Genomic DNA, 18234 nt, shown 5'->3' on the forward strand with positions numbered 1-18234 from the left:
CATGGGAAGAGGTCCAAATATTGACCGGAGTTTGGAAGAAGTCGATTCCAGCCCTCATGGACAGCTTTCAGGGGTTCAGGATATAGTGGAGGAAAGAACTGCAGATGTGGTGGAAACAGCAAGAGAACTAGAATTAGAAGTGGAGGCTGGGGGCTTCCCTGGTGGCACAGTGGCTAAGAATCCACCTGCCAGTGCAAGGGACACAGGTTCGAGCCCTGGTCCGGGAAGATCCCACATGCCACGGAACAACTAAGCCCGCACGCCACAACTACTGAACCTGCGCTCTAGAGCCTGCGAGCCACAGCTACTGAGCCCACGTGCCACAACTATTGAGCCCGCGCGCCTAGAGCCCATGCTCCACAAGAGAAGCCACCGCAATGAGAAGCCCGCGCACCGCAACGAAGAGTAGCCCCTGCTCGCCACAACTAGGGAAAGCCCGTGCGCAGCAACGAAGACCCAAGGCAGCCAAGAATAAATTAATTAATTAAGAAAACAAAAGTGCACTGGAAATAACGTTTAAAAAAAAAAAAGTAGAGCCTGAAGACGTGACTGAATTGATGTAATCTCATGATAAAACTTGAGTGGATGAGCAGTTGCTTCTTATAGATGAACAAAGAAAGTGGTTTCTTGAGATGGAATCTACTCCAGGTGAAGATGCTGTGAAGATTGTTGAAATGACAACAAAGGATTTAGATTTTTTTTTTTTTTTTTTTTGGCCACCCCGCGCAGCACGCAGGATCTTAGTTCCCCAGCCAAGGATGGAACGTGCGCCCCCTGCCGTGGAAGCGCGGAGTCCTAACCACTGGACCGCCAGGGATGTCCAATGATTTAGAATATTATATTAACTTAGTTGATAAAGCAGGGTTTGGGAAGACTGACTCCAATTTTGAAAGAAGTTCTATTGTGGGTCAAGTGCTATCACACAGCACGGTATGCTACAGAGAAATTGGTCACCAAAGTCAATCGATGCGGCAAACTTGACTGTTCTCTTATGTTAAGAAATTGCCGTGAGTGAGGCAGCGGGGCAGGGCTGGCCCCTCCCCCAGCAACCATGGCGTATACCGGCCTCACCGTGCCTCTCAGCGTGATGAGCGTGTTCTGGGGCTTCGTCGGTTTCCCGGTGCCCTGGTTCATCCCTCAGGGTCCCAACCGGGGAGTTATCATCACCATGTTGGTGACCTGTTCCGTTTGCGGCTACCTCTTTTGGCTGATTGCAATTCTGGCCCAACTCAACCCTCTCTTTGGACCACAGTTGAAAGATGAAACCATCTGGTACCTCAAGCATCATTGGCCTTGAGTAAGAAGACCTGCTCGCCAGGGCTCAGGCATTGAGGTCACAAAGAGAACTCCTCTAGATGCAAAATCACCTCCGTACCCAGACCACCTTCCTTGCCTCGCCCACTTTGGCCGTCAGCTGCCTTAAACGTTCCCACCACATTTGAATATCTTATTCTACAAAGCAGTATTTTTTCCTGTCGCCTTTTTTGCACTTTGATGAATGATGTGCGTATTGGATCTAAACTGTGCTGCCTCTATAAAATGTTTACGTACTCTTCCGAGATAGAAGGTGCTGTTCTTCTGAGAAATAACATTACTCCCTCCTTGGAGACTGTGGATGTGAAGATGACTCCCGCCTGCTCACAACGTGAGAATCAGCGAAGTGTTTAAAAACTGTTACATGACAATAAGACTCCAGCAGGGCAGTCAGCAGGAGAACATGTTCAGAGGGAAAATCTGTCCCATCAGAATTATACCAAAGTATATTTTCAGGATGAGTTTCTTATGTCTGCCCTCCTTTGGAATAAATTATTTTTCTGCTCTCTAAAAAAAAAAAAGAAAGAAATGCCACAGCCATGCCATCCTTTAGTAGCCACCGCCCTGATCAGCCAGTGGCCATCAACACCCACGCAAGACCCTCCACCAGCGAAAAAGAGGACGACTCGCTGAAGGTTCGGATGATGGCTAGAATGTTTTAGCAATGCAGTATTTTTAAATGAAGGCACGTACATTGTTTTTTCAGACTTAATGTAATTGTACACTTAACAGACTACAGTATAGTGTAAACATAACTTTCATATGCACCGGGAAACCAAAAAATTCGGGAGGGCTTCCCTGGTAGCGCAGTGGTTGAGAGTCCGCCTGCCGATGCAGGGGACACGGGTTCGTGCCCCGGTCCGGGAGGATCCCACATGCCGCGGAGCGGCTGGGTCCGTAAGCCATGGCCGCTGAGCCTGAGCGTCCGGAGCCTGTGCTCTGCGGCGGGAGAGGCCACAGCAGTGAGAAGCCCGCGTACTGAAAAAAAAAACAAACAAAAAACTCAGGAGATTTATTGCAATATTTGCTTTATTGCAGTGGTCTGGAATCGAGCCAGCAACATCTCTGAGGTTCGGCTGTATTATACTCTGGTAAGATGCTAAATTTCCTGATTTGGGTCATTTTATTGTATTTAGGTAATAGAAAGTCGTGTTCTTAGGAAACACACACCAGAGTGTTCAGGGAGAAAAGTGGCTGATGTTTGCAACTTACGTATTTATTATATTTACATGAAAACGTATATAGGGAAAGAATGTAACATGTAAATGAATCTGGGTGAAGGTACACGGGAATCCCCTCTATTATTGCAACTTTTCTGTTGTAATTATACCAAAATAAAAAGTTACAGAAAATAACAACCAAAAAAAAGGAAGTAGCCCCAAATCTGTGATGTCGCAGCGCGGCCCGGCACCTGTCTTTCAGATTCTCGACATCCACCGACACTGAAACACACCTGTGCACTCTCAGTCCCCCACTGGCTGCCGCAGATTACCACGTTCAGGGGGGTGGCCCATTGCTCGGATTGTTTGAGAGGCCCCGGCTGCCCTGGACATCCTCGCCTCTCCCTCCCAGCTCCAGAGGTGCCAAAAGCACCCACTGTGTGCCAGGCACTGGAGCTGACCCTGGTGGTTCCAGGGTCAACGAGGCAGACCCCGCCCCCGCCCTCGCCCTCAGGGAAGCAACAGACACAGGACAGGAATTTCAAGGGTGAGGAGGGTCCAAGGAGAGGTGCTCCGGGAACCTACTTGTCCGGAGCAGGGTGGGAGCGGAAAGGCTTCCAGGTGGAAATAATTTACACCAAGGCCCAAAGGAGGAGAGGGGGCAAAATGCTTCCCGGCAGATCTGTGAGTTAGGTACCCTGAGCCCATTTTACAGGTGGGAAAACTGAGGCTCCAGGCGTGTAATTAACTTGCCCGAGGTGCTGTGGCTAGGACGTGGTGGCCTTGGGCTCCACACTGGAGCAATGCCACACCCTCCTAAGAGCAAGAGGGGTGACATCTATGGGGAGACCAGAACCCACTCCAGGAGAGGGGCCACCCCTTCCATCCCCAGGAGCCAAGCATGCAGATAGCTAACAGGATTTTCAGGAACCACTGTCTCTAGTGTCTACTTTTTGCTGAGCTATTTCCCCAGAAATTCTATAAGAATTTCTCTAAGAGCCAGATTTCTTCCCCCTGATAATGAAATTGGAGTGATCACACCAATGGGAAAATTGGGCCCAAGGTCCCCACTCAAGCTGATCTTTCAACTTCTCAGCCGTCTCCCTGCCGGAGCTGACTGGATGTCCGGGAAGCAGGGGAACACCGCAGACAAGGATGCCCAGGTAAGGAATCTGCGTGCGGGGCAGGCCCAGCCCTGCCACTCAGGAGCCCTGACATCTTGAGTCTAAACCTCCACCTTCCTGTCCCTAAAATACAGACAGTAATAGTGCCCACAGCCTTGGCTCAGGGCTGGACAAACTTTATGACGATGGCGGCAATGTTGATCAGAATGACGATGATTTTGAGGCTGAAACACTTCATTTTCTCCATTCGTGGCCCAGATGCTAAGGAACTGCGTCCAAATCTTACTGTTTGGCCAGCTCCTTTCCTTCCAGACTGTGTGGGTTTGTTTTTCCCCTTGTTTCTTTGCCAAGAGCAAGAGTCACAAACCTCACCACCTGCCCCTTTGGAAGAGAATTATTATTTTAACCAAAAGAACAGTGATGGCAAACCTTAGGGGACTTTGGGAAAACCCTAAAGTGTCAACAGGCATGGGTCCCAGCAAAGCTTAGGCTCCACGTCTCACCCCTTAGTAGCCTCTTCCTGTGTCATTGCTACATTGGCCCCAGGGGCTTGGGGACCTCACCCCAAAGTATAGTCGAGGAGAGACAGTTCAGAAGCTGGCCCCTGGGAAGATTCCAACAGTGTTTTCATTTGGGCTGGACCTGTGTGGCCTCAGCTCACCTGGGCAGCTGCTTTTCAGAATGGCCCCAGGAGGCTCTCTCTTTGACAGTGGTCTTCAGTGATTAGTATAATGGTCACAGGACAACTGCATCTCCTGACCCCAGGAGAGGGGACATCCCAGGTTGGGGCCACTCCTTCCATGCCTGGGAGACAAGGATGCAGGTAACTAACAGGGTTTTCAGGGACCACTGTCTCTAGTCTCCACTTTTTTGCCGAGCTATTTCCCCAGAAAGTCTATAGACTAAGAACCAGATGAAATTGGAGTGATCACACCATCCTCAGCATTTAAGATGGCAATGCCAAAATTTTGTGGCTGTGTAGAGGTGCACCACACTGCGTGACCACGTATCCTAACTTCCGGCAAGAAGGCAAGACTTAAGGAATCGCAGTGTGAATAATAAGCCTGCTCCAACGCTGTTTATGGATGGCGCTCGTTCATCCACAGATGCATTCTCAGAGTGCTTGCTCTTCGCTGAGCACCGCCGATGGAGTGGTTCCCAAAGGTGCCGGGATTCAGGGATGCTGGACGGTGGACCCGCCAACACCCTTGAGAATGGCAGTCGGGGGCGGGCGGTGCCATGAAGTGGGCGCGTTCGTGTGTGCAGTCAGGGAGGCTTCCTGGAGGAGGAATCCGGTCTTTATCCTAGGAGCAGTGGGCTACGGCAATTGAGGTTTTAATCAGGGCGGGGGACATGATCACATTTGCATTTTGGAAGTGTGTTCTGGCTACAGCGTGGAGAATAGATGGTTGGAGTTCAGAGTGGGAGCCAGGGAACCCGGGAGGAGACCTTAGCCCAGCCCTGGTGAGAGGCCCACAGCCAAATATTTCTAAAGTGCTTCCCTCCACTTCTGGGCAGCGTGGCCGAGGGGATGGAGAGAAGTGGGTGGGTTGAGAGATACTGAGGGGGCCACCCTGACAGGACTTGGGGGTTCATGGGCTTTGGGCAGAGGGAGAAGGCAGGGTCACAGTCACCTCCGTGACTGGCTTAGAGAAACTGGTCCAGGTGGTGTCTGCCTGGCCAGGTAACTCAGGTGGGAGGGGGAAAGAAAAATCTTTGTCGTGGTAAATTTAAAAAATACAAAACATAATCTGCAGTACAATATCCTTGTTTTAAAATGTACAAAAAAAAGACTGAAAGGAAATTCACCAAAGATCAACAGAGGTTCTCTCTGAACACGGGATTCTCTTTCTACCTTTTTCTGTTTCCCAAATGATCGCTAATGACCGTGTACTAATACAATAATTAGGGAAAACCACAAGTGAAAATCGATATGCATTCGATCAATTCTAGGACAATCCTTGCCTCTGATGGAGGTCGTTTTTCAGTTTTTTCCAGAGAGTAAGTCTGGCTGCTCAGAGCAGGGAGAGAAAAGTCCCATAGTTGGGACTCCATAGTTTAGCCTCACCCATTTCCACCAGGAGCTGCCAGCCAGGCTCTGTCCTCACCATCTCTGCAAGAAATTTTTGCTCCATTTGTTAAATCCAGGTGTGTGGATTGTATTCTGAATTCTAAAAGAGTTTTCTTTTTTGAGTTCAGTGTCACATTTTCTCCCTTGCTCTCCCAAAGAAACGTGCAAAGCACACCACACCCCAAGTGCTTGACATCTTCCTGTGGTACTTGGGCCTTTCTAAAAAAAATTCAGGTGTTCCCTTCCCTGGCTTCAAAAACGTGGAGAGGTGCACTGTTGTCTTTCCCGCCTGACCCCGAGAAGATAGGATTTGGGTGGGGAAGGGCCACTCGGAAGCAACCTCCCCCGTAAATCCCATGTGTTTGCTCAGGAAGGACAGAAGGTTGAAACGTTTTAAAACGTGAGCCTGAGGGACTGAGTCTGGCACAGGGGGACCCTGCCGACCGTCTGGGGAAGATCGCGGCCCCATTCCAGGGAGATGAACCCCCCAAACGCAAATGCAGGGGAAGGAGGCCGTGCTCCAGGCCTCTGCGGCCTCCAGCCAGTGATTGCCAAAGGGCTTTCCCCCACCGTGGGTGCAGCCAGGTGCTGTAGCACTGGAGGCCCGGGAAGACCTTGACCCCTTTGGTTCTGCAAAGGGTTGGACTTGTAGTTGCGTTCCTGGTCCGAGAGTCCAGAACTGAGCCTGCATGAGAGGTGACTGTCCCTCCTTAAAGGACTTCGGAAGACAGAGTTCTTCCGCCTTGACAAAAAGCAGCAGTAGTAAGAGTCATCGTAGCAATAATACTAATAGTAATAATACTAACAGCAGTAACGATAGAAGCTGTAGCAATAGCAATGTACTACTGATTGTAGTAATAATGGTAATAGTATTAATCGTAGCAATGATAACAAAGCTAGTAATGCTAGTAATAGCAGTGGTAGTCATAACAGTGATAATAGTATGAATACTGGTAGCAAGAGTAACAATAGTCATAACAGTGGTAATGATGGTCGTAATAGTATTAATAGTGATGGCAGGAGTCATAGTAGCAGTAGTAATCGTAGTGATCGTAATCATGGTGGTAATAGTAGTAGTAATACTATAGCAGGAGGAATAGTAAGAATCGTCATACTACTACTGCCAATAATAGCAACTCCCGCTTACTAGTCGCTCTGTCCCAAACGCTGCTGGGAGCACGAGACAGAAATGAACACCTTACTCTCCGTGGCACCTATGAGAAGGGTTCTGCTACTACTGTCCTCTGTGTGTAGATGAAGAAACTGATTTCCCCAAAGTCTCCCAGCTGTTAAGAGGCAGGGCCAGGATTTGCACCCAAACCCGTGTCACTTCCCAGGCCCGGTGTGTGTTCGCAATCCGGCTGCCCAAGAGAATCACGGGACGCAGCTAAGGCCCGGCCCCGTGCCAGGGACTCTGATCTGCCGGCCTGCGGGGAGCCTGGTGCCGGTTTCGTGCCGTAGGCTCCCAAGGGGATGCCAGCACTCAGCCAGGGTTGACCGTCACCACGCTACACAGTAGTTCTCTCCGTCGGGGAGGCAGCAGGACCCACAAAGGTTATATAGCTTATCACCCACCCATCGGCTTTCTGATTCAAGAGGTCTGGGTGGGGCCTAGGAACCTGCATTTCCACTAAGTTCTCAGGGGATGCTGATGCCGCTGGCCGGGCACCCCACTCTGAGAAGCCCTGCTCGGCCCAGATCCCACCTCCCGGGCAGAAACATGGTCCATGCGTCCGTGCATTCACTCAGCAAACTCTAGCGAACGCCGACCGCGTGCCAAGCCCTCCGGCAACTGAGTGATGAAGCGAAAGGAGAGCTTACACATGTGCACCCGCCCTTCCTCCCCCGGCAGCGTGGAGCACGCGGGGATCATGCGGGATAAAGGACAGTCTCTTCCCAGGGCTGGGCTAAGGGCTTCTCCCGGGTTCCCTGGCTCCCACTTGAGGATAAGGGATGGTCCTCGTTACACGGACTGGATGGGAGGGGGAGGGGCTGCCCTGAATCTCGGCGCAGCGTGTGGGCTGCTCCTTTGTCCTCAGCCCCCGAGCTAATCCACCGTCCAAACGTCCCCTCTTAACTGCTTACATAAGTGTTCCCTGAGGCCCGGAAACTTCCAGATGGGCCTGTGGCCCATCCCACCAGCTGCTTCTGGGATGTCAGCCCCGGCCTCTTTCCTGGGCCCTGGAATTCCTGGAAGATCCTGACATGCAGCAGCTGCTGAAGTGTCTGGGAAGGCCAGGCGTGCAGAGGGAGCGCGTCAAGCAGGCCTTGTGCTCCTGGCTCCTCCCACAGGCAGCTGCAATGGGGAAGAGCTGGGTCCCTGTGACCCCGGACATCTGGGCCCAGCACACACCAGCCTCGCGGAAGGCACGCCAGCCACCTCCCCTCAGCAGAACACTCTGTCCTTGTCCCTCCTGTTCTGCTTTCCAGGGCCCTCAGTGACGAATCTCCTCCCACCTGCCCTCAAGTCACCCTCACGGCCACATCCAGGAGACCACTGGAGTTCCAGGCTTCTGGGTCCTTCAGGATCACCTGGGAAGCTGGCTTAAAATGCCCATTTGGGGGCTGCACCCAGAGAGCCTTGTCCTGTAGGTGTGGGAGGGGTCCGGGGATCTTCACTTTTGATGAGGTCCCCAGGCAATGCAGGGGTTCCTCAGACCACACATCGAAAAACACTGACACAGCCGGTATACTCTCATTTTGTACAATATATCATATATATAGGCAAGGGAGGCTATCTATTTTATATCTATATATGTATACAGATATTTCGATATTTATTATATTAATTTCCTAGGGCTGCCATAACAAAGTACCTAAACTGAGTGACTTAAAACAACAGACGTGGGGCTTCCCTGATGGTGCAGTGGTTAAGAATCCGCCTGCCACTGCAGGGGCATGAGTTCAAGCCCCGGTCCGGGAAGATCCCACATGCTGCAGAGCATCTAAGCCCGTGCACCACAACTACTGAGCCTGCGCTCTAGAGCCCGTGAGCCACAACTGCTGAGCCTGTGTGCCACAACTACTGAGGCCCGCGTGCCTAGGGCCCATGCTCCACGATGAGAAGCCACTGCAATGAGAAGCCCGCGCACCGCAGTGAAGAATGGCCCCCACTTGCTGCAACTAGAGAAAGCCCGCACGCAGCAACGAAGACCCAACACAGCCAAAAATAAATTAATTAATTAAAACAAAAACAAAAGAAACCCAGATATGTATTTTCCCAGTCTGGAGACCAGAAATCCAGAAATCAAGGTGTTGGCAGGGTCACCTCCCTCGGAAGGCTCTAGGGGAAGATCCTTCCAGCTGCTGGTGGCCCCAGACTTTCTTTGGCTTGTGGCCGCATCCCTCCAAATTGGACTTCAACCAGAAGGATGGGGAAGGTGCCTGAGTTCAGTTCCACCCCAGGAACAGAGCCGCAGGCTGGGTCCCTGGCCCCTCTTCAAAGCAGTCAGGCTTTGCCCTACAGCCAGCAAAGTGGCTGATCATACGACAGGTTTTTCTGAGACCGCACACTTCCAGCTGGCATCTGCCTGTCAACACCTACAGTCCTCACCCCCCGCCCCGTTCCCCTCCCTCCTGGCGGCTCCTGCCAGCTCCTTTCCTTCCCCTCTGACGCCTGACCCTGGGCCTCTTCCCTCCCCCTTGGACCGACCCTCCTGAAAAGCTGTAAGTGCCATTAACGTGCAGGTCACCCCACATCCCCCTTCAGCTTTTGCCTCCCTGAGTTCCAGGTCCATAGAGTTCCAGGGCCAACCACCCACTGGCCTGCCCACTCAGATGTCTTCCAGACACTTGGCTTTCCGGTTATGAAGGTAGCAAGCCTCTGAGCCTATCTGAGCCCCTGCTAGTAACCGTGACCTTGGAGGGCTGCTGTAAGATGCAGCAATAATGCTAAGCACAGGGCAGGCGCCCAGAATCAGAGGTGAGCATCTCACGAGGTAGATGTAAAGTGCACACCCGCCCTTCCAGGTTGGAGTGCCCAGAGCTGGGAATCAGGGCCTCGGCCAGGTTCTCCCACCTTCCCAGGTCAGAGGAGGCAGCTGCTCTCCAAGGTTCTTGGAAGGACCCTTCCCTTTATTCTCTGTTGCATGAAACTTAAAGCCAGTGGGGAATCCTTCCTGTCCTCCAGCATAAGCTTTGGGATTTAAGTGGCACGGAGCTCAAGGACTTGAACTGACTCTTACTAAAGTGTAAATGACTGACAGCAGATCAGTTCCCAAGAAAGAGCAAGTACCAGGACCCTGGCCTTGGGGTCGGGGGAGCAGGCACCCCCACCTACAAGGGGCACCTCCCAAAGGAGGCGGTACAGAATTGCCCACCACTAGGGGGCAGCAGAGCACCAGGGATCAGTTCACAAATACAAAGGGAGGGGTCTGAATTGGTACTTTGATAAGTTGTGAAACTCCTGCCCACCCCGTCTAGACAGCCCCTCTTCTTCCTTCCAAGTGAATCCACGTTCTCTCCAAGCATCCCCCAGGTGGAAGTCCAGAATGGTCCCAAATGAATCAGGAACCTCATTCCTCACATGCAGTTTTGCCCAACTAGAGAAAGAAGCACATTACACCTTATTCAAGTCATACGGACCAGCCCTAATACTGCTGACTTCCTATTGCCTCAGACCAGCAGAGTCAGCCTCACCTGGAAGCTCGCTGGAAATGCAGACTCTCAGGTCCCACCCCAGACCCACAGCATCAGACTCTTTAAGGGTAGGCCCAGCAATTTGTTTTTGTTTTATTTATTTATTTTATTGAAGTATAGTTGATTTACAGTGTTTGTTAATTTCTGCTGTACAGCAGAGTGACTCAGTTATACGTATATATGTTCTTTTTCATTATTCTTTCCGATTGTGGTTTATCATAGGATATTGAATATAGTTCCCTGTGCTCTACAGTAGGATCTTGTTTATCCATTCTTTTTTTTATTAAGATAGATTTTATTCATTTTTATTTTATTTTATTTATTTATTTTTGGCAGGGTTGGGTCTTTGTTGCTGCACACAGGCTTTCTCTAGTTGAGGCGAGTGGGGGCTACTCTTCGTTGCGGTGCGCGGGCTTCTAATTGCGGTGTCTTCTGTTGTTGTGGAGCACAGCCTCCAGGCGCACGGGCTTCAGAAATTGTGGCACACGGGCTCAGTAGATGTGGCTCATGGGCTCTAGAGCGCAGGTTCGGTAGTTGTGGGCTTAGTTGCTCTGCAGCATGTGGGATCTTCCCGGACCAGGGCTCGAACCTGTGTCCCCTGCATTGGCAGGTGGATTCTTAACCACTGCGCCACCAGGGAAGCCCTATCCATTCTATATATAGTAGTTTGTATCTGCTAATCCCAAACTCCCAATTTATCCCTCCCCCATACCCCCTCCCCCTTGGCAACCACAGGTGTTTTCTCTATATCTGTGTCTGTTTCATAGATAAGTTCATTTGTGTCATTTTTTTTTTTTTTTAGTTGCAGCACGCAGGATCTTTAGTTGCGGCATGCGGGATCTAGTTCCCTGACCAGGGATCAAACCCGGGCCCCCTGCATTGGGAGTGTAGATTCTTAGTTGCTGGACCACCAGGGAATTCCCTGTGTCATATTTTAGATTCCACATATAAGTGATATCATATGATATTTGTCTTTCTCTGTCTGACTTATTTCACTTAGTATGATAATCTCTAGGTCCATCCATGTTGCTGCAAATGGCATTATCCTGTCCTTTTTCATGGCTGAGTAGTATTCCATTGTGGATACATACATCTTCTTTATCCATTCATCTGTTGATGGACATTTAGGTTGTTTAGGCAATTTGGGTTTTAACATCCCTCCAGGGCATCCTGATCAGCTCAGGGTTGAGAACCACTGCTTTCAATGTAGCAGGCAAGATGGTAACACTGATTCATGTTCAGTCACGTGTCAATACTGCTCCGAGGAAGAAAAGCCCAGTTTCGTCCAGTTTGCTGCAAGGATGTTGTTCTGGAGCAGGGATCCAGCCCGGCAGGACTCGGCCCGCGCTGGGCCAGGTGGGTGGTTAATGTGAAGGGCGAGTGGGTCAGTTATGGTCATACAGCATCGTGACCCAGTCCCTAATCCACTCCCGGGAGGAGGAATTAGAAAGTGGTCTTCGGGTTGTCAGTTCTCCAAAATGAGAACGTCTACAGCTAAAAAGGAAGCCCAGTCCTTTTCCTGACACTAGAATAGAGGCTGCCTATCAGGGGTGTTCAGGAAGGAGGGGAACCCCTTACCTGGGTTCAAATCCCTGCTCAACATTTAGAAGCTGGGCCACCCTATTCAGTGATCCAACCTCTCTGATCCCCAGCTCCTGCCCTATACAATGGGGATGACAACAGTACACACCATATAAGCTTGTTGTGGGGACGAAATATGATAGTTCATGTGACACTCTGGCCAGAGTAAGTGCTCAACAAGTGTTAGTGAGTTTTTAATAAATGGGTCGTTTAAGTTGTAAAACTCTATGGTTTCCCAGTCAGTCCGGCTGCTCCTTAAAAAGTTATAGAGTTACTGTATGATCCAGCCATTCTACTTATGCACCCAAGAGAAATGAAAACTCAGGTACAAAAAAACTTGCACACGAGCGTTCATAGCAGCACTACTCACAGCATCCCAAAAGTGGAAACAACCCAAATGTCCATCAACGGATGTATGGGTAAGCAAAACGTGGTCCCTCCACAGAATGGAATAGGATTTTGGCCATAAAAAGGGATGAAGCGCTGACACAGGCTGCAACGTGGATGAACCTTGAAAACGTTATGCTCGGGTGAAAGAAACCAGACACGGAAGACCACGGCCTGTAGGCTTCCATGTATATGAAACGTCCAGAAGAAAATCCATAGAGACAGAGAGCAGATTAGTGGTTGCTGGGGCTGGGGTGGGGGTGGGGGGATCGGAGGGGATGGCTAAGAGTACAGGGATTCTTTTAGGGGTGATGGAATATTCTAGAAGTCATTGTATTGATGGTTGCAAGACTCTGAATATGCCAAAACCCACCCAATTGTGTACTTTCCAAGGGTGAATCGTGTGGCGTGTGAATTATATCCCAAAAGAGCTCCTTTAAAAAAGCCCATGTAGGGCTTCCCTGGTGGCGCAGTGGTTGAGAGTCCGCCTGACGATGCAGGGGACGCGGGTTCGTGCCCCGGTCCGGGAGGATCCCACATGCCGCGGAGCGGCTGGGCCCGTGAGCCATGGCTGCTGAGCCTGCGCGTCCGGAGCCTGTGCTCCGCAACGGGAGAGGCCACAACAGTGAGAGGCCCGCGTACCGGAAAAAAAAAAAAAAAAAAGCCCATGTTTTGCCCATGAGACGCCCTAAAGCTATTTTTTTTATTGTTAATGAGGGGTGGGGAGGGAAAGAGTGACCTGTGAACATTTTGATTTTTTTCCCAACTTGACCCCTGAGCAAAGAAGTTTCGAAAAGGTACCCGAGTTCAATTTCATCTCCAAGTTAGGGCTCTGTCCTGCAGCCTCTCCTTCAAGGTCAGCCCTTCATAACACAGCAAAGTAGGGCAGCCCATCACATTGTGGGTTGTTTTTTTTTTTTAAAGGCTACAGACTTTCCAGCTGGATTTTGTCTGAAAACATCATACAGTCCCTGAGGTGGGTTAAGCCCCTAAGATCTTTGGGGGCTTGGGGCTAAATTACCAGCAGAAGAATTGCAGCATCTCCAGGCCCAGAGAGCCAGGCCCTGTGTCTACAGCTGTCCTTGCAGGCAACTGCCCGGGAGGCCTGCCCTGGCCTTATCTCCAGGAGGAAATGTCCCCACCCTGCTCCAAATGTTTGTCCAGAAGGATAGGGCCAAGCAGAGTCCCACATCCCCAGCCAGAAAGTCTCCCCCCACCCCACTCTGGAGGAGGAGAGCCACCAGGGAATGGATGGGGCTCCTGGCACGTGTGCTTCCCACGGGGCCTGAAGGACTCTGTCCGCAGTCTCCCCTCTGGCTCAGATCGCCCCACACCTTCCCATCACCATCTCACGACTTCAGTTTCAGGGCTGGGGGTGGCCCTAAGGTCTCGGAGCCTGCCCCTACCCCCAGTACAAACTTATCACTTCTCCCAAGTCCCCCACACCCCAGGGCCTTTGCACAGGCTGTCATGGGAAGGTTCCACCAGGTGCCAGCTGTGTGCCCTTGGACAAGTCACTCCCTCCCGGGCCTCACATCCTCACTGGTCATTTGAGGAGCTTCCGATTCCAGTGGGGATCGGAGGGCCCAGAGTCTTGGGGTGAGTTCGTGTTCTGACTGCCTCATGCCTCCAGGATTGCTCTTTCCCCAGAGTCAGACTGCTAACTGCCCGCTCATCCTTCCAGCTGCAGCTCCCTTCCTGATGTTGGAACCTTCTGGAATGTTCTGGCACTCTCAGGTTCCTAGGCCCATCTATGATGGTCTGGTGGCCTGTTTGCTTCTTGGCCACACTGACGCCACCTGGAGGGCAGGGCTCACGGGACGGTCCCCCTTGCATGTCCCGTTCACCAGCCCATCCCGTCGCAGGCTTTCTACCGAAGTGTTTAAGGGAGTGAGTGAGTTTCCAAAATACTTCCTCTTCCACCATCTCACTGGGTCTTCCCTGGCACCTGGGCACAGGAAACAGGCTATTGCTCCATTTTACAGATGAGAAACTGAGTCTCTGAGCTCCCAGCCAGCCTGCTTCTCCTCCTCAGCTTCTCCCAGGTTTCCAAGACGGTGGGAGAGGGCGAGGGTGGTACCACCCGCGGCCCCTCTGCGGCCCGTGTGGCTCCTTGACAGGACGCTGTTTCGGCAAAGCCTCCCGGCCCGGCCAGAGCAAGGGGTCACGTGTCCTCTGGCGGAGAAGAACCCGTCCTTCGGGCCGGGCCGTGTGCGTGCTGAGTCATCACTCCTGGCCACGGAGTCCCTCTGCCCCCCGCCCAGCTGCCGACCCACAGTGCCAGCTCTTTCCTGATGGGAAGAGAGCCGTGGCCTTAGGGGACCCCGAGGGCCACCCTTCTGGAAGCAAACATGGACAAGCTGTTCTGGCTGGCGGAGCACATGGTCCTCTGCAGGCGGTGGAGCGGCTGGAGACTGTGCCCGGCCAGGCCGGGGTCCAGCCCACGCTCCTCTGCCTCCCAGTAAGGTGACCTTGGCAAAGCACCGGACCTCTCCACCCATTTCCTTCCTGCAGCAGGGGCGAGGGGTGCGTAATAACACCCACCCTTATTCTGAAGGATGGTTCTGAAGTTTAAAGGTCATGTAGGCCAGCGAGTCTTGGGCAGAGCGCCCGGCACACAAGAAACCCTCGGTGAATAGCACTTATTTGTAAAAAGGTTGCTTATTTGTAGAAATCATCAGGAATCCTCCAGGAAGAGGCAGAGTACGAGAGGACTGTGGTTTTGAAGTCAGAGAGGATAGAGGGCTCCTCAGTGAGTGGGGGCCAGGAGCTGTGGTCCCGCTGGACGCTGGGGTTGCTGAGGCCTGGGTGAGAGCGGACACTGGGAGTCGGGGAGACAGAGCCTGGCCTGGGGGGCTCAGTGAGACCGGCCACTCTGTTAGAGAACAGGGAAGAAAGAAAAGGGGCATCTAGCGCTATTGCAACGACCGCTGGATTGGATGCACTCGAATGCTCTCTCAAAGTTCCCTGGTAGTTACAAGGCAGAGGCTGACGGGTTCTTTGAGGACTTGCTGAGCAACCGTGGGGCCCGCGATTTCTCCGGGTTACATATGATCGTCATTGGGCGGCGGAAGCTAAGCCTGTGCTTGGTAGAGGATGGCTCCAAAAAGAGGCCTCTTGAGGCCACTGAAGGCCGGGTCTAAGAGCAGGGCCCGCGGGAGCAACACTGCACTGATCGTACCTAACAAACTTCCCTCATGGAGGTTACATTTTACTATGGGTGTGTCTGGGGAAAAGATTTCCAGGCAAAGGGAGCAGCCAGTGCAAAGGCCCTGAGGTCAGAGGTGCCGGGAGCGTTTGCGGAATGTCGCGGCTGGTCGGCGTGTGGTGGCTGGTGGGTAAGGGAAGACAGCAGGAAGGATGTGGGGAGGTGTGGCAGTCATCGATTTACGGGGGTGACCGGCCTGGTGTAGCAGATAAATGCTAGATGTCCTCTGCCCGTGTCCCCTCTGAACTCGCCATCGTGATTCATGCCAACGGCTTCTTACCTGCAGTGCCCTAAGCAAGGGCTTTCTCTGGCCACAGGAGCAAGCTCGGGGTGCATCAGGGGTCCCCAGAAGGGCCAGAGAGTAGGGTGACCCACTCGTGTCTGGCTTTAGCACTGAAAGCCCCAGAGCCCAGCAAACCCTCAGTCCCAGGCAGACCGGGGCAGGTGGTCACCTTGCAGAGGAGTTAACGTCCAGGGAGCAGCCCTCAAGCAGGGAAGGACGAGGCTGGTATATAAACCCCAGGTCCTGCCCCTCCCATGGGACAACTCAGCGCCACGCCCCAAGTCGTGGGGTCCCCAGCAGGCTGCCCGCTCAGGACCGCTCTCTTTATCGTCTTCCCCCTGCCCGCCTCCCTCCGGCACCTCCTCACTTGTGCTTCCTGGGAGCACCTCCCCAACAGGCTATTTGTACCAAATCCTTGTCTCAGGCCCTGTGTCCAGAGAACTCAACGTAAAACACAAGACAGAGGGGATTCATAGATATTCATTAGAATACGGGGTGGAGCTATAGTCGCCCTGACGTGCATGCAAGGTTTGTGGAATTTGCAGGGGTGTTCCCGTCCTGAGGCCCCTCCGGCCTGTGCTAAGCCTGGCTTTGAGTCAGAATGGACGTCACAGCTGAAAGGCTGAAACACAGGGTACCTCCCAGACTCTTAGGGCATCCCAAGTGCCCTGCCGTGGCCGCCTCCCCTGCCCACCCGTCACCTGCCCCTCCCGACAGGAGGCAGCCAAGGTCACAGGCAAGAATGAATGGTCTGTGTCCTCGGCCGCAGCCTGGGTCACTGCCGGGAACCCCTGGGCTCCCCAACGCCCGGTCAGCATCCCTGTGCTGACCCTGGCCTGCCGCCGGCTTGGTGGGAACCCAGGGGCTGTGTGGGGCTGCTGGCCCCGGCCTGCACTTGTTCGTCTGTCCCTCACTTGGCTCTGCAGTGCTGACCTTGAATCATTCCCTTGGCCTCCAGCCCCTGGCCTCTCTCTTCCTCTTTCCACGGGGAGCCCAGATGTGCTGATGAACTTACCGGATGGAAGTGGCCCTTTCCTGTGCTCTGACCTGTGGGGCCCTTGGTTCCAGCCGGCAGCTGTGGGCCAGTGTAGACTTCCTGGGCCAAAGTCAGGGGGTTCCCCTCACATCGCAACCCACAGAATGGTAGCTGCTCTGGAGCTGTGTAAGGTGGCGAGCCGCCCTGCCCTCCTGCAGGCCCCATCCACACACTCATGGCAAAATCCAAGCCCCCTTCCAGACTGCCCCGGACCCCGGCACACACAAGAAACCCTCTCTCCCTCATTTGCGGAAGCCCCTTTCCCAACACCTGCATTCCATCCTGCTTCCGTATCCGTTCGTGGAAAGTTCTTTTTTCCTCTAACTAGCTTCACAGCATTGGCGTAAGATTTTCCTTTGGTCTTGGTGATGAAAGAATGACTCAGGTGAGGGGTTGGCAAACCATTTCTTTCAAAAAGAGGGTCCCTTTTCTTTCAGATGAAAGGACGCTTAGATTCAGAAGAGAACCCCACCTTCAGCTGACTGTGAGCCTGAGCAAAGGAATCCCTTGGCCTTTCTTGAACCTCACCTGTTTCCTCCATAACAAGTGACCCTCCTGTCCAAAAGTGGATTCCTGGAGCTATCAGTTCCCTTTGGAGACTTTGCAGTATGAACTCACATCTTATGCGTAGGGAGAAAAAGTCCTTCACTGTTCACAATGTTTCCGTTTTACAAGCATAGTAACGGCTACCATTTTTAAGTGTTTGTGATGGGCCATGCTCACAACCTCCCTGTGAGGTGGTCCAGCTACTGTCCCCATTGTAGAGATGAGGAAAGCGGGGCTCAGAAAGGTTAAGTCATTTGCCCAAGGACACATAGCAGGACTCAAACCTAGATCTTTCCAAGGGCCAGAGGTGCCCTGGGTGACTCATTCCGGGTTGTCTGAAGAGTCCTTCTGGACTCAGCATTTATTTTACTCTTCTGTTTTTTTGTGGGTTCTGTTTTTTCCAAATCAAAACTGGTGCTGGTTGTTCCAATTTAGCTGGGGCCTGGTCGGACCTCCCCAAAGCCAGAAAAGATGCCTTTCCAGGATAAATGGAAACGGTTTACACAATAGTGGTCAAATGCTTTAGCAGGAAATAAATCATACAGGATAACACTGGGAAAGCTGAAATGAATCTATGTGGGCAGCTGGGTTTAACCCCCAAATTAGTTCCAGCCTCTTTTAAAAACATTTTTGCCCTCTCTTTTCATGTTTGTTTGTTTCCGTGTTTTTTTTTCCCCCCTTGTGTAAATTTTCCAGACCTGGCTTTCGGAGAGGCTGCTGATGAGTCAGACCATTCTGCTTATCTAAATGCTAACCAGGGCCACCCTGGTCCCCAGTTATCTTCATTCCCGCGAAGTCACCAAGGTGGGGGAGGGGAGGGGATGTCCAAATTAGCTGTAGTTCATGGGAGTTCCCTATCCCTGAGCTCCAGATTTGGGGGCCGTCC

The 18234-nt window shown here is 52.2% G+C and overlaps 1 pseudogene; it reads left to right on the forward strand.

Moving 5' to 3' along the window:
- The first annotated feature begins 1012 nt into the window (after window positions 1–1012).
- Window positions 1013–1708, forward strand: LOC137215743 (V-type proton ATPase subunit e 1 pseudogene; annotated as a pseudogene).
- The last annotated feature ends 16526 nt before the right edge of the window (window positions 1709–18234 follow it).

Source organism: Pseudorca crassidens, chromosome 20 (genome assembly GCF_039906515.1).
Source record: "Pseudorca crassidens isolate mPseCra1 chromosome 20, mPseCra1.hap1, whole genome shotgun sequence".
Lineage (NCBI taxonomy): Eukaryota > Metazoa > Chordata > Mammalia > Artiodactyla > Delphinidae > Pseudorca > Pseudorca crassidens.